The sequence below is a fragment of the Cupressus sempervirens genome, chromosome 8, assembly GCF_028749045.1.
Source record: "Cupressus sempervirens isolate cs-2001-9-10 chromosome 8, ASM2874904v1, whole genome shotgun sequence".
NCBI classification, from domain to species: domain Eukaryota; kingdom Viridiplantae; phylum Streptophyta; class Pinopsida; order Cupressales; family Cupressaceae; genus Cupressus; species Cupressus sempervirens.
Genome location: NC_143125.1, coordinates 568,746,563 through 568,768,902, shown reverse-complemented (window position 1 = coordinate 568,768,902; position 22,340 = coordinate 568,746,563). Strand labels below are relative to the sequence as shown.

Below are 22,340 nucleotides of genomic sequence, written 5' to 3'. Positions count from 1 at the left end.
ACTCTTTCACAACATCTATATATCCTCGTTTGGAGCTCTCCACAATCTTTTGCATGTAGCTCTCCACAATCGATCAAAACAAATGGGGAATGATTTATGTCATGTTTTATTTAAAAGAAAATTATACTCATGTGGGCATCACAATTATGATGCCAACATTAGTATTGTGATGATGTTGGGGACAACTAAAAGAAAAAACATGAAAATCACCACAAATTACACTGTCATCATAATTTGATAGCAAATATTGTAGTGCCAAAAGAAAGAAAAAGAAGGAACAAACTACACAAAAACTAAGAAAGACATGCATCTATGGACAAAAAGGGAAAAAAATCAAAGATGAACACCAAACTAGAGCACTAGAATGCAAAGATCTCACAATATCAAGACCTATCCCTAGTTCAAACATGAACATAACCAATCTAACCATGAGAAAACAATCATAGACTTTTGAGTTGACTTCTTTCTTGTAGGGTGATGACCCAAAGAAAATCCATTTTCTTGCAGAGCATAATTGTGATTATCAAACAAAGTGACAATTAATCCACTTAGGCATCTTAAATAGCCCAGTGATCATGATAATTAAAAGGTGCATTGATTGTACTTATACTTAATTAATGCCACCAAAGACAAGTAAGAATAAGTTGCAAACTATTCTAAAAGTTACTTTCTAGAAGACCAGGGATCTCTACCATGAGGATGGAAATAATCACTTCCTTCTTCTACATGAAAAGGATCTGACATCCAAGACAAGGATGCAGGAACCTGAACACCTAAAATAAAAAACAAAACAAAGGTATACCTTAAGCAAGATAAGGTAAAAAGCAAAAAGAGGGGACCCAAATTTTTGCTCACAAAAATTAGGGACATGTATGCAGGGCATAACATTCTCTTCAGATCCCAATTAACAATTCCAATTATAGGGAAATAATTTTGTTGATAGAAAAATGTAGAAATAAATAATGATCAAAATTTACAAGTATTTGTCTTTTCCACTCCGATTATCTTCATATTCTCTAACAATTGCTTTACTTATATCTCAACTAGGTCTAGCTTCAGTCCTTTCTTCATAATTTCATATGCCAAATTTACAACTCCACATGGCACATTGTTTGGCCTAATAGATTGCCAGATCTTGTAAGCTATGACAAATATACAAAATCTAGTTTTTGGGTTGTTTATGCTTTCCACTTTCAGACCTTTTCCATCCCATTCAACTCTAGTGTTGGTTTCAATTTCTTTCTTTGATGAGGGTCTAAGCGAATTGGCTTTATTGGTGGCAGGGAAACCTATAACCATGTGAATAACTCTCTAGTGATCTTTATTGGCTCATCCAACCACATAGTCATGTTACAAACCCTACTCAAAATAATTTGAAATCATTCCATTTTAAATACCTTTGATAAATGAAGAACATGCATAAGTCCCTTGGTTTCTAAGTGCTTATGTTCCTCCTTCAACTGACCATCCACACATAGTTATTTATATGTCTCTCATAGCTCATGATCTCTTACTTCACCAATCCTATAATGATAAAATGGTCAAATATCACATACCAACTAAACCCTAGGTGGAATTGCAGATAGAGCACCAGATTTGTCAATCTTTGTTGCCACTTCAAGGTGTAATTTGTACTTTGGTTACTCATAATCTTCTTTTCTAATTAGTCTAACCATGTTTATTTTGATATCCTTTACTACTACAAATCTTGAATCCATTTCATGATATATAGGGCTTTAGTAAGCATTTGAAATAATTACTTAGTTAATACCACTTACTCAAATCAATCACACACACTAAAATCTCAATCACAATCAATCGCTCACACTATCTTCTCTTCTTTGCTCAATTCTCTTTTTCACTTTTGTGAATGCAGGGTGAACAAATAAATGGTTCATTCACTATTTTATATGAAAAATTTGTCATTAATATTGGGTAAGGCATAATAAATGTGTCACACAACATGCTCAGTTCACACATTAATTTTCATTCCTTGCTTGATAGATACACAATGATTGGTTAATAAATACTTCCATCCATAGCTCAATTAACATAGTAACCATACTTCTCAAATTTACATGCTTAGTTCATTCTATTTTCCTTTGTTTAGCTTAATGAGACTCATCAACTTCACTATCATTCAATACTTCTTGAGTCATCCTCATGCATCTAACGTTATGTAGATATGGACTTTATTCCATTATATATTTAGGAACTGGTGTAGGATTTATCAATTTAAATATAATTCCACACCTCTTTTCATATATTAGTTTGTAGTGGAGGTTTCGCCTAATCCATTGGATGAGGTGTCACCAACTATGGTGTTTATTATCTCACTCTCTTCAATTTTCTTTCTCTATGTCTTTCCCATATGATTTCATGCTTCTTCAACATCCACTTTTCTTTAACCTTTGATATCTCCTTCTTTAGGTGCAGATGCTTTGTACCTACAATCCTTAAATGCTTGATCTTAAGACAATGATGACATGCCATACCAATGTTCCTCCAATTTCCAAGTCTTCCTTCAAAGTGTACTCTCATGCTATTGGGTGTAATGTGGCCATATATTCTACATGTAGTATAGGTGATCCATGTATTATAATCCCAATTGAATGTATTACCTTTATTGCTTGGTAGTCAGATAGAGTTCTTTTGAGATCTACAATTTTGTGAATTATGTCCATACATATTATAAGTATAACAATATCCAATTAAATCATATTACTTAGGAGATTGATTAACCTTGGATCTACATTGTCCATACTCATTGCAATTATAGCACTAACCATAAAATTTAAGAGTGAGATTTATCTTACCAATTTTTCTCTTACATACACTAGCTATGTTTCCAGGTTTTCCACAATGATAGCATGTTGGTTTCCTTTCTGTAGGATTTGTGTAGACATTAATTTGTTCTACTTTCTTTGACGATTCTCCTTTCTTGGTACTAAAAGACTTCTTAGTATAGCCTAATCCAAAAGAATCTCACAGTCTTCTTTATCCCCTTAATTGTTCATCCAGTTTCCTTATACTATCTTTTGATCTCTTCAACCTTTCATTCATTTCTTTTTCAACATTTAGTTTATTCTTTAACTATTCATTCTAATATCTTAGTTCAACTATTTCTTCCATATTTCTACAAATCTTATTGTTTGTGCCGAGTAACTGATTTACCAAATCATAGTGGGTATGTGTCAATCTCACCATCTCACCATCTTTAGAATCTAGTCTTGTAGTGATCTGCCTCTTATCATCTTCAATCATTCTCTTCTCATCTTCTACTTGTCTCTTTTGTTCCAACACTTCACACATCCTTATTGATTACACTTCTTGTTCTCTTTTCATTGATTTCATCTGCTTTGTAAGGTTATGATTTTTCTCCATTATATCATATATGACAACATTAAATCCATTAGACATATTACCATTAGGTTTTTCCTCAACCATCTCTTCCTAATATGTTGTTTCATTCATTGTTAGGAAATTTCCTTCCTTTTTCTCAATGAATGCTTTAGTTTATCCTTCATTTCATTCATCTAATTTGGGGCCATCCTTAATTCCAATTTTTGAATTCAATAGTATTGTCAAGTCTATATCTTTCCATGATTTAGATCTTTTCTATGAGGTGATGAAACCCCTTAACAAGAGAAGTAGCTCTTATGCCAATTATTGGATTAGTTTGGAAAGGTAGGTTGTTGAGGTTGAATCAATAACCTTAAAAAATCATATACCCTTTTTTGTTTTATCCACTTAGTAAGCATTCTTATAAATTACTTCAAAACTAAAATGAAAGTAATTGTAACTAATTTTGTTAGATAAATGGGGGGGGGGGGGGGTGAATCAGTTATTTCTAGATTTTATACAATCCCTTCAAGCACTTTAGTATAAAAATAACTTCATAAACATCAAAATCAAACACTTGGTGATGTCATTCTTACTTCTTAGTTTACTCACATAATTAAATTATTTCAAACTGTTCATCCACTATTTTTGTTATTATTGATTGATAGTAACATAACTTAGTTGTTACCTAGTTGTTACTGAGTTGCAATATAAAGTAACACCAATCACACATTTGACACTAATATTTTTTATGTGGAAACCTTGTAAAGGGAAAAATCACCTGGGATCAGCAAACCAAAATTTTCACTCTTCTAAAGTGAGCTCTTCTAGGAGCCAACCTTGTTAAAGATTTATATACACATTGTTAATGTGACCTTGTTAGAGGATTTACACCAAAATATTATCTAGACCTTATCACTCCTTCATCTTGTCTAAAGAGTGACCTTCTCTAAAGGACTTACAAACATCAATAATCAATGTTACCATACAAGATTTTAAAGACTTGTTAGGTCCACTTGGTTAACATTATTTTTCTGCTACAATGATTAAAAAGTATCAATATAAATTGATATGTTAGTTTTAGAACTACCTTGCTCATTCATATCTCCTTTCTCCTCTATGTCCCCGATCACTTTACTTGGTTGATTCACACCTATACTCTTTCACTTTTTCCTCAACTCTTCTTTGACCTTCTCCTTATTTGCTTAGTTTTCTTATTTCTTCTTTTCTTTAACACTTTATCACTTTGATCTTCTCCTTAGCATTCAATCCAAAACATCAACTTCACTAGAAACTAAAAAACTTGTTCAATTTCCCCTTAAATATTAGTCTCTATGCTTCCAAATTCTTCCAATTACTACCACTTAATCACAATCATTGATGTCAGATTCATTGCATGTAACCACTTAGAAAATAGAACTTTTAGATAACTTTGTGCTCATCCTTATTCTTGTTCAATCTCCATCATTAGTTCTTCATTGCATTTTCCCTTTTGTTGACCTTATAAGAAACTTTGACTAGTGACTTTGAACTTCTTTAACATTTTTTGTTTCTACAAAAAGTTGGCCTCAGATTCCAACTTTATAAACTTGTTGTTTTTTTTAATGAATGTAACATTTCACTTAGGTAAAAATTTTCTTGGTCAATACTAAACTCACTCAGGTAACATTGACCTTTGACCTTTATCTTTACTTAGCCAACTGCTTAATGAACATTGTAGTCACTTGGTGTACACTGTCTTCCTTCTTTAACCTTCTCACTTGGTGTAGCTTGTATAACACATTGCATTGTAGTATTACATGATTGTAAAATAATCAAACCAAAATTACATTATCGCTATCTAACTCATTCAAGCACCCATTGAATACCATACTTATCAACTTTGTCTTCAACATACTTGCTTCAAATTCTCTTTATATATCAAATGATATAGCACTATACTAAGTTGGCATAGTGTCTAATCAACTAAGAATTGACATCAATGACAACATAGCAATTGATATGACTCTTTTACATACATTCATAGTATTCCTAGTTGCATCATTAGTTGGGTCTAAAAATCTCCCCCTTTTGCATTGATGGTAACACATAACATATGATTTTACATTACAAAACATTACATAAGATAATCAAATGTATGCACTAACAACAATACAAATTTTTAGTTCTTTATCTTCATCATTAGGTTCTTTGTAACTCATTTTGTATCTTTAGCAACAAAAATCATCAACATTTCTCACCCTTAGTATATGATCTTCTTTTGTTTAGCTTTAGCTTCACTTTATTTCTTTCAGACTTACTCCCCTTTTCATATGCTCTGATTCTCTTTGTCTTCATCCATTTTATAGCACAAAATATTTTCCTTTTAGATATTCTCCTTCATTGATTCTCATCTCCCCTTTGATATACTTCTCTTACTTATTCTCTCCCTTAAATATTATCTCTTCCTTTTTCTTATCTGTCTAATAATCTACCCCTTTAACAACAATGCCAAAGGTCATTATAAGTTCCAATGTGAAACTTAAAAAACCTTGATGTACCTTGCATGTATGGTTTACATAAGTTCCATCATAGTCATCTTCACAACTTAATAAATGTTAGTAAAGTGTAAACTCTTGCATCAACTCTATACAAATATTTTTTGTTATGCATGAATTGATGCATCATGTAGCTTCACCTAGTGAATTTTGGATAGGGGCAAGACCCTCAGTTTACCTCTTAGATACTCAAAAGCATCTTTAGGCAATGACTTTTTAAACATGTCTACAATTTTTTTTTAGACTTCACATATTGAAGCCTCGCTTGTTTCTCTTGTACTTGCTTCCTCAAGTAATGATACTTGATTGATATGTGCTTTGTTTTTCGATGCATCACCATATACTAAAATATTTATTGCACTAGTGTTATCACAATAAATAATAATAGGCTCAATTATCTCTTGCATACCTTCCAACACTTTCTTAATCCATAAAATATTTGAAAATTTGATTGTATCATCAACATACTTAACTTCAGTGGTATATTGTGAAATACAACTCTATTTCTTGCTTATCCATGTAATTAATAGTTTTTCTAAAAGAAATTTCCACCACTTGTGCCTTTTCTATCATCAATATTACTAGCCTTATCAAAATCTATGTATACTTTAAGATTAAAGTCATCATCTTTCTTATACCATAGGCCAAAATATTTAGTTTCTTTTAGATATCTAAATATCCTATTCACAATAGTCATGTGTGTCTCCTTTGGATTAGATGGAAATCTTGTAACTCTACCAACAACATGTACAATATCTAGTCTACTGTGTAAAAAATTTGTAGTTTACCAATCATGGATCTGTATTGTGTTTCATTTACTTCTACAAATATATCCTCCTTTGACAATTTCACTCTAGTCACCATAGGTATACTGACTGGCTTAGACTCATCCATTCCAAATGTCTTCAAGATTTCCTTTACATACTTAGATTGAGTAACATATATACCTTTCCTTGTTTGATGAACTTGTAATCCAATGAAATTTTTGATCTCACCAAACATGGACATCTCAAATTATGTACTCCTTTGATCAACACATGTCTTACACAACATGTCATTTCCTCCTAATATAATCTCATTAACAAATATTTCAACAATCAACACCATATCATCATATTCACATTTCAAATACAAATTATTGTTCTCACTTGTTCTAGAAAATCCAATCTTGAGAAAATATGAATGTAACCTTTCATACTATGCTCTTGGTGCTTGTTTCAGTCCATACAATGCCTTGTTAAATTTGTAAACCATGTTCCTTTGATTAAGTTCAATGAATCCTTCTAGTTGTTCTATATATCCTTCATCTTCAAGTATTTCATTTAGAAATGCATATTTGATATCCATTCAATAAAATTTGAATTTTTTAAAAGTATTATAGGCCAAAAATGTTCTTACTCTTTCCAATATTACCACATGTGTGAAAGTCTCACCATAACCTTTTCTTCTTTTTAAGCATAACCTTTACAAACTAGTCTTGCCTTGTTTCTTACCACTTCTCTATTTTCATTCAACTTATTTCTAAAAATCCTTTTTGTTCCTATCACATTCTTATTAGAAGGTCTTTGTACTAATCTCCATGTATTATTCTTCTCAATCTCTTCATTCATAGCATTTATCCAATTTTCATTCTCCAATGCTGACTTAACTGTTCTTGGTTCAAAATGAGGAATCAAAGATGTAATTTCTCTTAATTTACTTCTTGTTTGTACTCCAATACTTCTATCTCCAATAATTTATTAAGAGGAATGATTCTTCCTCACATATTTTTCTAATATATGTTTAGCTCTTTGATTTTCAACATTTTCTCCACTTAGTAGGTGTTCAACTTCTTGTGTAGTTTGTATTGTTTGGTGCTTGGATAAAGAATTCTATGACTTGGGTGATATAATTCTGTGACTTGGGTGATACTATTTGATGTTTGGCAGCTCTTGATTGTAACTTGGGTAATGTATCTAGTGTCTCTTTATACACACACAATTTTTTTATAATCTTTAGGTTCCTTCTTTATCTCCACGTCCTTCTACTCTACAAAGTCATCTATCCTCGCATTTGCACTTTAAATCATTTTGTTAGTAGCCTTGTTCAAACATTTATAATCTTTACTCTTAGATAAACAACCAATGAATATATCTTCATCTCCTTTTCAGTAAAATTTACCATTTCTTTCATCCTTGTGAATTTAACACCTACTTCTAAATATTTTGAAATAACTTACATTAGGTGTATGTCCATACCAAAGTTCATAGGGTTTTTTGTTTGTTCCTTTCTTCAACTGAACTTGGTTAAGAATATAAACGACAATACTAACAACTTTTCTCCAAAAAATATGTGCAAAATCTTTCTTAGTCATCAATGTTGTTACACAATCAATAATTGGTCTATTTCTTTTCTCAGCAATACTATTCTATTACGGTGTCCTTGATGTAGACAACTGTCTCTTAATACCATTCTTATCGCAAAAGTTAGTGAATTCAACATACACAAACTCACCACCTCTATCATATCTTAAACATTTCAATGATTTACCAGTTTCATTCTCAACTCTATCTTTATACCATATGAACATATCAAAAGAATATGATTTGACATTCATGAACATAATAGTCATTGTCCTAGAATAGTCATCAACAAACAACATGAAATATCTGTCACCATAGTAACTTTATGTACCAATAGGTCCACACAAGTCAGTATGCACAAGTTCCAAAACATCATTTAAAGTATGCGCCTTGACTGAAAAACTTGATTTTTCTATCTTATTGAGATGATATTCCTTACACATAGCATTGTCAAGTTTTTCCAAATTCGGTAAGCTTCTAACTCTTTTCTTTCTACTAACCTTCATCATGTTCCCAAAGTTTACATGCCACAACCTTTTATGCCACAAATGTACATCCTCAACTTTAGGAAATAAGAATTTATTAATAGTAGGATCAAGATAAAGTAAGTTTCTTTTTGTTTGCATCACATTTCCAATCAAATTTCTTTCTTCATCATAGATCTTGAATTTTTTGTTTTGAAATTCCAACCTATGACCTAAATTATTCAATTGTGCAACACTCAAAAGATTATACTCTAGTCCTTGTACCCAGTAAACATAATCACATTTGATATTATCATTCAACTTTAGTAATCCTTTACCTTTCACTAGACATGATACATCATTACCTATCTTAATAGTTCCACCATCATAAGTTTCCTCAAATTTATTAAACTTACTTAAGTCACCATTCATGTGATGCAAACATCCACTATCTATAATCAATGAATCATTCTTGTTAACAGGTGAGATAAGGGAAGTATCACTTTTATACCTTTCTCCATTGGGATCTTCCTTGAAAGAAACATATACCATCTCAACTAATTCCTTCTCTTTATTAGTACTAGACTTGGTGTGCTCTTCTTCAGCAATGTAACACAATTTCTTCCCTTTGTCTTTTTAATCCTTATTCTTCATGTACTTGCAATTTTTCTTCTCATTTTAATCACTTTTACTTATGTTAGGACACTTAGCAACAAAATGACCAACTTCATTGCACTTGAAACAAATCAGGGGTAGTTTACCTTTATCTTTACTTTTACCTCTTGGAAACCTTCTTGCAAGAAATGCTTCAAGTTCATTCAGATCTTCCTCTAATCTAGAATCAATTTCTTCCTTTCTTTTCTTCTCTTTCTTTGAACTTCCAATGGTTAGTTAATATTTAAAAGAATTTCCAATTGTAACCATACTATTGTCACAATTGTTCAATTCAAATGTAGTCAATTGACCAACTAAAATATCAAGTGTCAAAATAGTATAAGGCATAGCTCTCACTTCTTGAATTGCAAAAAACTTGATAGCATAAACATGCAGAAGACTTCTAAGAACTTTACTTACAATTTCACTATCACTGATAATTCCACCAGCAACTTTGATTGCACATATGACTTGTTTGGTTTGATTTACATACTGTACAACATTCTCACCTTCTTTCATTCTCATATCATCATACTTGCCTCTAAGTCTTTCAACTTTAGCTCCCAAAAGTGCCAATTTGTCCCACATCTGTTTAGCACTTCTGTAGTTCTTTATATCATCAAATTTTGCATCATTGAGTGCAGATGATATCTCAATCATCAAGCTATGGTGATTCCTCTTTTCAGTCATTTTTTCCACTGTCATAGGAGTAGGAATTGTAGCATATTCATTGTCCAACTAGTGAGTAATATTATCTCCAATTCTAGATAGATGTAACCTCGTTCTATCTTTGCCATGATGAGAAATTTTCTTTGTTTAGATTTGGTACCTCTCTTTTACACATCTTGTGATCTTTAGCTTAGGTTCCTTTAAACTTATTTCTCTAATCACTGTGCTCTGATACCAATTGTGATGAAGGGTTATCCCGCTAATACCACAAAAAAATATAAACAGAGAATAACACAAATTAAGAGAATAAAATATGGTCCTCTTAGTATTTCCAAAAATGTGGAATTACAAAATTAATATGAAAACCCACATGGCTACCTTGCTTACAATAATTTGGAAGATAAAGTTGGAACTATCACCCAGAACTGCCCTAGCCAACCTATGTGCCTTCCTTATATAGGCACTTTTAACCACCTAAGAAGGTTTTAGACACTAAGCCCTAACCCTTGACATTGACCAACCTTGTATTATATTATTTCATTAAACTTTATTTCATTTGGTCAACTCAAGACAATTTATAAATTATATTTTTAGATGGGTCCACTTCTAGAGACCATAACTAGAAAATCATTGACCCAATGGTGTAGAAGTTGAGAATCCAACTTCATAGATCCTCAAAAACACCTACATGAAAATATCTTGCAATGAAGAGAAGCCAAAAAATGGAAAAAGTAGAGCTTAGAAGTTCTCAAAAATGTGAGAGAAAAAATATATTCTAAGTTATGAAAACAAAATACAAGAGTTCAACCTTTTAAGGTAAACGAAACCCTAACAGAAAGAAAACTATGTTTGTGCATTATAATTAATATAAAATATTAATTATATGCACCTAAGAGAGCTAAAGAAACTAGAGTAATAAATAAATTACTCTAACACCCCCCCTTAAGAGAAGCTTAGGAGGAAGTAAACCTAGCAAAGCTATGAAAGCAGGAAAATGGGTCTCGGCAATAAGGCCTGATCAAGTACCCAATACAAGGAAATCTCTATAAACCAGAGATAAAGGAGAAAACCTAGTGGAAAAAACCCCTCTCCAAAAAGAGATAAAAAAACAACAGAAAGAAAATGGCTGAAGAGACTCACTCAAAACCATAAACAACCCCCCCATGAGAGAGAGAGATGAGACATCAAATCCCCCCCAGAATGAGGAAGCCCTTGTAGAAATGAACAAACCAATGGAACTCAAATGCAAAAGAAAGAAGGGCAAAAAACAAGGAAACCACTGAATGACAGGAAGGCTGAACTAATGCTCAAAGGAGTAGACATGAGGATCTTGAAAAGGAATCCCCAAGGTAGGTGCATTGACACTGTCATGAAAGAGAAAATGAATGTCCTCTGTAGAATTTGCAACAAGTTCTCTTGAAGGCTTGATGAGTGGAGCTAGAGGGTTTGGTAGAGCTAAAGAAGAAAAAACTTCAATGGGATGTGGTGTGGTGATCTCAAGAACAAGACAAAGGTTCAGGTTTCCTAACTGCACCACATGATGCTCTCGCGAAAGAGAAGAAGATTGCTCCAATGATGGAGATGGTGGATCAAAGTGCGAGAAGGTGTAGAGATGGGTGGTATGATCAACTATCCCTATAGCAATAAGGTCTCCTATTGCACTATCCCAAATGTAGATTGAATATGTAGTGAACTCAAATGACTTCCCTGATCCATATGTGTAAGTTGATACATCGAGAGAAGGTTGGCAAAGAGAGATGGAACATACAATACATCATTGAATGTGCCATCCTAAATGTGAACTGAACCTTTCTCATAGACTGTTAGAGCAGTGTTATTCCCTATGAGAATATGAGGAATCAGAGAAGCCTCAATAGAGGAGAAGACCCCTTGAGAAGATGCCATATGGTGAGAAGCACCTACATCTAGTATCCAAGGGACCTGGGAAGGGGATGCGATGGAAGCTCATAATGCATAAACCTATCCAAAATTTGATGAAGATGTCAAAGAGGTGGATGAAGACTGAAAGGCAGACCCCTATGAGGTAGAAGAGGATGGGGATGAAATAGAGCTCTTTTGAAGAAGAGCTTGCAAATCTGCAATTTGTTTCTCATAGCCATCAAATCTCTTCTGAAAATAGCATGCCTCATCATGAGCTCCTTTCTGACAATAGGAATAGGAAGGAGTCTCAGTCTTCTTTTTCTCCTTTTTCTTAGAAGTAGAGGATGGATCCGATATCTACTTTGACTTCTACTCTTGTGTATCCTTGGCAAGTAATGCCTATGATGGTGAACTTGTAAGTGAATCCATTTAAGTGAGCTTGGATTGCTCATAAGTTAACTTGTCATAGAATATCTCAAAAGAGGGAATCTGATGTCTGTTATCCAAGGCATCCATAGTGGAGTAGAAAGTGGAAGAAAAGATCTGATACTGTCCTCACAACTTTGAGAGTATTAAAAAAATACACTCATCATCTATTTTATTTCTACCACATCCCTACAAGACTATGTGTAGAGATTTAAAATTCATCAAGAAGTCCTCAATGGTGGGAAAGCCGTTAGGTGTCAAAGAAGTCAACTTTGCATCAAGATGAAGTGCCCAAAACTCATTCACTTGGCCAAACAAAGTCTAAAATTTGAGCCAATAAGCTTGAGGAGTAGTCAAACCATCCAAGTGAAATAGTAGACTATCTAAAATGTTCAGTGCAATCAATCCCATGGCTTCATCCATTTTGTTTCTATGCCGACAAACCTTAAAAGGGCACTATAGAATAAGTTGGTTTGCATCCAGGCATGACCATAAGCCTTTGGACATGAGAAGCCTAGTCATCTGTATCTTCTAGGTTTGATAGTTGTGTGGTGTGAGCCGAATCATAGAAGGATCCGACATTGAGAGAAAGAAAAGACAGAAGTAGAAGGGTGTAATTCTAAAGAAAATTAAAAAATAGAAAATGCTCCCCCCAACAAAGAATAAAAATATCCCCCAAAAACAAAGCAACAACTATGGAAAAACACACAAATTGAGAAAAGAACCTAGAATTCGGATGCAGAGAAGAGGAAAATAGAAACCTCTACTTCAATGCCAAATTTGGAAGCACAAACAAACTTAGAATCAAATGAAACTAGCACTATTGTCTCTGTCTCTAAGTCAGCTTTTTGTTACTTCTTTCATATTGCAAAAATACATCTGTATGCTTAAGTTATGAGCAAAAAACTAACTGTAGGTCCAGAAAAAGAGGTCACTAGAAAATTACAGTCACTATCTTAAATTTGATGCCCATGCGACTATCACAAGCCATCGTTGGAAAAAAATTTGCTTGTTGAGTTGCTGACGTCAGTGTCTAGATTGATGACATCACCACATAGTGAAATGACATCAGCACATGGTCGAGGATTGATGACATCACTAGTCAAAAATATGACATAAGTGCCAAAAATGTGACATCAGCTTGTCGGGTTTTTGCATCAATAGGTTGGAGCGGCTACAGAGCGATAGATGAGTGGAGTCCACTAGTGGTGCTGGCAATTTGTGATTGTGCCGTTGGTGGGGGAAGCAGTTGGGTGGCCTGTTGGTGGTGGTGGGGCTATGGCCGCTCCACGGGTGGTGCACTGGCTGCAGTGGGGTGGTGGTCGGGCATAGGTGGGGCTCTAATGGGTGGTGCCAAGGTGGCCAGTGGGTGGAGCAGCCCAAAAATTGCATTTTTAATTTTTTTTTCCCCAAAAAATGTGTCCGTATGGCCTCTCACGGGGCTAAAAAATTTTTCTAGATGCCTGAAGGCCAAAAACAACAAGTTTTTAATGTATTTTGACTGCAAATAGCCTTTTGGATCCAATGGTAGTGTTCGTTTGGGCCCAAAGTGCCCCAAAAATTTTCTCTTCACCCTTTTGAAGAAAAAAAGTCTGAAAATTTTGGAGTTTTTTATTGCTAATCATGGCTTCAAGAATCTTCAGACGAGGAAGTAGTAGGTCTACTCTAATACCATGTAGAAGTTGAGAAATCCAACTTCATAGATCCTCAAGAACACTTGCATGCAAATATCCTATAATGAAGACAAGCTAGAAAATAGAAAAAGCAAAGCTTAGAAGTTCTCAAAAATGTGAGAGTGAAAATGTATTCTAAGTTATGAAAAAAAAATACAAGAGTTCAACCTTTTAAGGTGAACAAAACCCTAAAGGAAAGAAAACTAGGTTTGCGCATTATAATTAATATAAAATATTAATTATATGCACCTAGAGAGCTAAAGCAACTAGAGTAATAAATAACTTACTCTAACAAATGGGTTATTATACCCCATTTTGGAATCCTCGACTAGCGATCTATAGTGACTTATTGTGCAAGTGTCTATTAAGAAAGTGTTGGTAAATAGATTTGTTCTTTTGTTTTGACTCTTTAAATCCCAAGTTTTTGGAACAATATCTGATTACAACAGTTGAAAAGCCATCTTCTGATTACTGGCTTTTCTTTGAATTTGTAGGTACAACTCCCTATGTGAATGATGTTCAAGGAATTATGTTTTGCTCCTAAATTAATGCGGGGTATGCTCTTAACCTGAGAGCATAAGAGGTAAACTGAATTAAGTTTAACCAAAACTTAATTCAGGCAAGAAAAGCTCTATAATCTAAAACCAAGTAGTGAAACTCACAAATCCTATGAATTCATATGCTCAGTATCAACTAAACTACAACAAATTCTAACATAAATATAAATTAAATGATTAAGAACCTCTAATGAGTCCTCCCCTAAATTTCCCAAAGCACATCCTACTCTAGTTAATTCATATCCTCATAACAAAAAGAATAAAACACCCTTCCTTTCTTCCTACAATTCAGATTTAAAAGGAAGAAACATAGAAGCAAAAACTAATTAACTAAATGGAACAGAAAATCATTGATATAAAACACCCTTCTATTTGCTCCGCAATATCAAGTCTGATACATCAACAATTTGCTGACCCTTTTATTATCTTCCTCAATAGTATATATAGAATTTACAAATGTACAAAATTCATGGGAATACAAAGTGTTTCAACCTGCAAAATTTGAAAGGGCATGTGACAAGTGACTACGAAATTACAACAAAGAGGAACTAATATGACTTTGCCCCTTCATCTAACCTTGCTCAATAACATGAATTGAATAGATTTTTATCGAATTAATATAATCTAGTCTATAATACCATGTCAACAAGCTCATAATTTTCTTCACTAGTCTGGAATTTTCAATCTTTTGGTTTGATGTATTGCCAAGTTAATAGAAGGAACCTTGCGATGTATCTGCTTCCACAATCATATTTACAGCATCATCTTTTTTCTTTAGGTGGATATTGATACTCAAAATGGTGCTCAACCTGCTTCAACTTGTTCCACATCTTTAACCATCTTTCCTTTGGAAAATTTTCAAGCTATTCTATTAAGTATCCAGGCTTCAGTGCTTGTTTTACCAAAAAGAATAGGGAAAATTCCTGGTAATCAATTTCATCTTCATACGAAAGTTCAATTCGATCACTCACAATAATAAGAACATAGTGGCTTACAATAGCATCAAGTAGGCAACATGATAAAGGAGTATCACCTATCAGGTGCAAATAGAAGCATGAGGACCGCATACCTTTTCTAGTCACTTCAAATCCCTCAGTTGATGCTACACTACCTTTGATAATAACATGCTTATGATTGCCCAAAATCTTTGCTAGCTTCAAATGCACAACTCCTTCATCCTTTTGTCTAACCCTTCCTTGAAAGAAAAGAAGTGTTTGACGTGACTCAAATGGATCCAAAGAATCATCATTCCTATATGTTTCTACATCATGGACATATGGAGCCACACCATTTTTTCTAAGAGATGAAACACTTTGTGGATACCGCCCAAAATCTACCACTATAAAAAATAGATGAATTGATCTCATCCCTTAAAAATTGGAATGCATTTGGGTGGTGGATGACAATTAAATAATCATGACTTCCACATTGTTGCCATGACTTTGATCTCTCTAGCATATCTAACACTTCAATCTATATTTGCCTATCAATCTCTATTTTTGGATCTCTAATGGTTTTCCCATAAGTATTGAAGCTAAGCAAAGCAAAGAAAGGTACAAAGTGGACATTGGCTTGATCACGATTCATCACCTTGATTTTTGCACTAAGTTCCATTAAAAATGTGCTCAAGAGCAAGCAATGTAATATTCATGATAGCTGTTTTATATAAATTGTAGAATACAATATAATTATTTGACTTTCTAGTACCACAACATCTACAAACACTGTCATATGCTGAATGTTCCATTTTTAAAAGGAACTTTGATTATGTGATATGTACCCACTGTAATCTTTAGAATGTCACATCTCCATTATACTCATAGTGAACCCTGTTAACTAATAAGTCACAATATAAATGCTAGCAGAGTTGTGGGTCAAAACATACACAATTTCATTTGCTTCATCTCCAAAAGAAACTAAATATGATTCAATCTTTGATTGCCCCAAATTCTGTTGTTGAAGTTACTATCAAATTAGAAAATGCATTGCTATCACCTTCTCGATATTGAGATAAATAGTATATCATCCCTAGGTGATCACTTTAGTTATTTTGGAAGACTCTTCTAAAGAATTGGAATTAATGTATAAGTTAATATTGAAATGTTTCTCCAAAGTCCAATTATCACTTCAAATGCATTCCTTTGAAATACTTCATATATCTTGAGCCTTCAGATCATAATATCATGTGGAATGCAATTGGAATAATAACAATATATTTCATTCTAGTTTCGTAATTCTAGAGACTTCTTTAGCCTAAAGCAATCAAAAATATGAAATCCTTCAAGATGTTGTTTGAATAGATTCATGTGACTTTTGATCATCATTCTGCTTTAGAAGGAACATCAATAGTAGCACATTTTACTTGCTGGGTTGGGATCTATAACCTACCTAATATGAAGAGACTTTTAAAAACAACCCACCCAACTTAGAGCAAGAAGACAGTGGCAGGGAAACCTGACAAAGGTAGCCTCTAGGAAGGACTTCGACCTAGACTCAAATAAGACCAAACCTAACTGAGACATTAAATTTTTTAAAATCTTCCACTTTGACAGCATGGGTAAAGGATGAAAAGTGGGGCAATAGAAAGCTTTCACCTCATTTCATAGCCATTTAGGCCTTCATCACTAGACCTAAAGTTTGGATAGCCAAAATTCATACCAAAAACTTGCAGTGACTACACCAATACATATGATATGGAAATAAAACTATCTGACAAACTGATATGTCAAAGAGGAACCTCCACATATGAGATTAGAGTAATTTGAGCACATAATATTAACTTACTAAAATTAGCAAGCTCTGACAAATAAAAACTTTGTACAGGAATAACCCTTACTCAAAACACAAAAACTAGAAAATTAGAAATAAAAATATTTTGGGTAATGCAAGATTTACCTTACACCCATGATGCTCTTGCACTAGACACACAGGTATGCACACAACTAATAGACTCTACACCAGTTATTCCTACCATTTCCATCTTTACAGTGAATCAAAATATTAGCCAAGGTGAAGCTAAAGATGGCAATGTCGAGCAATAGGTTATGTTGGTTAATGAAGGAATTAATGCACCTAGTCATGCAAAAGAAAATGATGCCAATGAGGGAAATGCTAATGTAAATGTAGAAGGTGAGAAGAAAGATAAGAGTATAAATGATGAAGTAGATTAGTTTGTTATAGATATTAGACCTAGTACCTCAGGACCTCAGTATGAGGGAACAAAGGAGGTAGTACAACCTAGTTCAAATAGTGAACTCCAAATTAATAATGTTAAGGATAAACAAGATGAGTCTGTATATCAATTGGGTATAAACAATATGCCAAGTAGAAACACACCAAACTCCAAAGGTAAGAAATTAAAGAAGAAAATGAAGTCTCCATTAGTAATCAAAGGTAAGCCTATTACATTGGATGAGGAGATTATAAATCCTAATTGGAATATATCCAATTTAACTGAAGAACAAATAAGGATTTTAAGCGATTTGTTGGAAAGAAAGGCCAAAAAAGCAAAAATGAGGAGGGAACATTAATAGAAGCACATATCATATGAAATCAAGGACATATTTATTAATACAATTGTTGTTGATGATTTAGATGAAAAAGCTACTATAATTAACAAATTGGTTAAGATAGTGGAGAGATTGAATGACCTTGATATTGACACACATGAAAAACTTATGCAGCAGTTAATCATAAAGAAAAATTTAAAATAGAGTGTTAGAGAAGGTATCCAAAGAGATAGAAATACAAGAGGTTGAGATATCTAGTCTCATTAATGATTTGGAAAAATTAGTTACAAATGAAAATACATTTTTTTTCCAAAATGTGTAATGATATCCCCTCCTACTACAAGACACTAAGGGAGAGAATGGATAATATTGATGCTAATCTTCAGAAGGATAGCAAAACATTGAGCATGAATCCAAGTTCCAGATCAATATATCTTAATAGCTTAGATTTTTGTAAGGTAAGCAGTCAAAACTATTACATGAAGAATGCCATATTAGGGATGATGTAACTTCTATTAAAGCTTGAATATTACCTCATATGGAAGTCATGTAAAGGCACCTGCAGACTGTAAAATATTTTATTCATAACCAATGCTTATCCATTTTTGATAACATGGTGAAATTAGTGGCCAAAATAGAGATTGAGAAGTAGGTCCTTGAAACCTTGTGTTGGAAATATAAGAGGAGTACTTGAGAGGGGAGGGGTGAATCAGTTACTACAAAAAAAATCCAAGATCCCTTAAGATATCAATACAATTCAAAACCAAACTCTATTAAAACTGAAATACTATTATAAGCCAGTTAACATAAGAACACTTGGTTAACACTAAGAATTATTGTCACTCGAAAAATACTAAAATAATTACATCTTAAAATGTTTAGTATGATTAATCTTAATTAACTTAGTTGCAGAATCATAAATAAAATAACATGATCACAATAGACATCAAGATTTAACATGGAAACCCAATTTGGGAAAAACCACCAATTGCAACTATTTATTGTTTTTCACTCTTCTAAAATGAGCCCTGTTAGGATCCAACCTCGTTAAAGGTTACAAAATACACTGTTAGTTGTGACCTTGTTAAAGGATTTAGTTTACCCTATTAGGAGTGACATTGTTAGAGGTCTTTAGACACTTCAATCTATAAATGCCACTTTGTTAGAGGATTTGGAAAATAGTTGTAAGCTAACTCTATTAGGAGATTTGAGTCACAACTACAATTTTTAGAGAGTAACAATGATATGACCTAATTTTTGATGCAACTATATTTTTTGATTTTAAATCTCTATTCTAGTTTGAATACTTGATCCTCCTTGATTAGAATTTTCTTTATAGCTTAATCAACTTGGATATTCTAACATCCTTCCAATTCACTTCATTGATTTATCTTTTCAATCCCATGCTTCTTTTACAATTCAATCCTCAACTTGACCTTATATTTATATGTTTTACCTTGTCAAGTCAGCTTGAATACAATTTCAAACAAATGAAATTCATCCCATTAGTTAGCCAAAATTAAATAAATAAATTATTAGATCAAATATATTGATGTAGGAAAATCCTTCTTTAGCTGATCCAACTCTATCAACACCAACTTAGAATGACTTTCCATTAGAATTTCTTTGATAATTAAGTGAGCTTAATTAACACCCATTCCATGCCAACATTTCTTTGGTAATTGAGTGAGCTTGGTTAACACTAGTTCCATGTAGACTTTCCTTAGATGACCGAGTGAGCTCGGTAGACACTAACTCTAAACTTGGTTAACATTAAAACACTCATCATACACTAGAACTTCCTTTGACTCCCAGGTTAGCTTGGCATGCACTAATTTCTCAGTATATACTTGACATTTGTGTAACATCAAAGGCAACATACCATTGAATGATTGCATCTAACAATCTCCGTTATTGGCATTAATGACAACACAAAATGTCATGATACATATAAATTTTAAAGAAAAAATGAAGTAATGATAATATCCTTAGTTTCATTATGATTCTCATCCATGAGAACACCCTTTATTAGTGTGAACTCTCTCTATCATCAATCTTTGATTGAAATGACTACAATATCTCCTTTTGACAATAAACTCTCCCTCTTTTATATCAACTCAAAAATTTCTGAAATAACATCTCAAACATTCAAAAAAATTTCTCTAATATACGACAAAAAAAATCCCTCTTTGACATCTTATGCCAAAGACAAAAATTAGTGTAGTTTCCATGTACTTGATGCACAGATTCATATGCAACCTACTCTAACAATACTGCATCAACTTGTCTAATCTTCAACATGCTTGGTTGGTGCATCACTAAAATCTAGTTAGTGTGCTTCAGACAGGGGAATGACCCCTAGCTTACCTCTTAGATACAAAAATGTATCCTTATGTAATGTCTTGGTGAATGTGTCTGTAATTTATTCTTTTGTATTCACATATTGCAATCTCACTTCCCTGTCTTGCACCAATTCTCTCAAGAAATGATATTTTATTTCATTGTACTCAGGTCCCACTATCTATGAATCAAGTTTATCAAATGAATTAGTTTGCACTGGATGAAACTCAGGTCCTTTTGACTATGAATCAAGTCCTTAAGATTGTGACTCAGGTTGCACTGGCTACAACTCAGGTTGAACTAGGAATTTCGAGAACTCAAGTGGTGAAGACTGCTGACTGCCATTAGCTTGAACTTTAGGTAAAGTTTCAGGCTCATAGTAAACAAAGTTTCTATAGTTTTTAGGTTCTTTCCTACTTTTTTCTTCATAATCTTCTACAAATTCATCAATCTCTACATGTGCACTTTCTATAACTTTGTGAGTAACTTTAAACATTTGTATGCTTTGCTCTTACTAGAGTATCCCAAGAATATGCCTTCATCACTTTTCACGTCAAATTTTCCTTTTCTTGACTCCTTTAGAATATAAAATTTTCTTCCAAATACTTTGAAATAATGCACATTAAGTTTATAGCCATACTGTAATTCAATAGGTGTTTGATCTGAGTCCTTCTTCAACTAAACTTAGTTCAAGGTATGAACTACAATGTTGATTACTTCCTTCTAGTATTTGATAAGAATATTCTTCTCTATCATCAATGTCCTTGGACAATCCATGATTAATCTATACCTTCCCTCATCTACACCATTCTACTAACATGTACCAGGTGTAGATACCTATCTTTTGATTCCTCTTTCATTGAAAATTTTATTGAATTCATTTGAAATGAATTTATCTCCTCTATCTGACCTTGAACACTTTAGTTTCTTTCCTATTTGTTTCTCAACTCTAGCTAGATACCATTTGAACTTTTTGAAAGCTTCTAATTTATCCTTTAAATACATAACTATCATCATCCTAGAATATGTTGAAAATAGATTGATACAAGTATGAGAATGTGTTTCAATCACTATTTTGTCACTGATGTCAAACCTACTACTTGCTGGTAAGACAACTGCTTAGTTGATTTGAGTACTATCATTTTTTTAAATGGTGAGGAGGCTTTGATCAAATAAGATAACAAAAGAACCTAGAGAAAATGTTAAGTTATGGTATGTAAAAAGGAGTACAAAGATTAGTTAAGAAAATGATGATATAGTGGATTGATTATCTACTTAAGGTTGCAAAGGTTGGATACACTAACAAATTCTAGAAGAACAAGTGAGAAGAATTGAGTCTACCAAGCTTGACATGTGGATAGTAGGTGCTAAGAAAATTAGTGCAAGCTGAGTAGAAAATCAATTGGAGCTAAGCAAAGTTAAAGTTTAGTGTATGCCGAGTGATACACTGTAAGCTAAGTAAGGTTTAGTTGATGTCAAACACCAATAAACTTTAGTGTTTGCCAAGTTATCTAGTGGATGAGGAATGGAAGAATAGTATGGAAGATGAGTGACAACGTATTGATGCCAATTGCTAGTATTCATGTTAAATAATGGATTTGACAAATCTGAGCTGACTATTTTATTTTCTTGAATTTCATAAAGTGTGTAGATGATAACTATGATGAGTTGGTGGCACAAAATTCATGGAAAACTATTTTGAGGCAAATTCAAAGAGGATTGAAGGAGAAGTCTCTATAAGTGACTAAAATGATAAAATGGGTAGATTCATTGAATCCTACTTAATCCTACCTAACCCTAAAATGGACAATAGAGGATGAACAACAAAATATCTTAATTTTCTATTTATAGAGATGGCTGGTCAGAAGCAAGGTTGGTCATGTGTGAAAACCTAAGGAAGAAAAGGAGTGTAAGATATTGCTTCATTCAGAGACTGAACAAAAGAG

At 33.1% G+C, this 22,340-nt stretch overlaps 1 pseudogene; it reads right to left on the bottom strand.

Annotated features, from left to right (window-relative positions):
* Positions 1-15,211: 15,211 nt before the first annotated feature.
* On the bottom strand, positions 15,212-16,159 carry LOC149543670 (putative arabinosyltransferase ARAD2; annotated as a pseudogene).
* Positions 16,160-22,340: the final 6,181 nt, after the last annotated feature.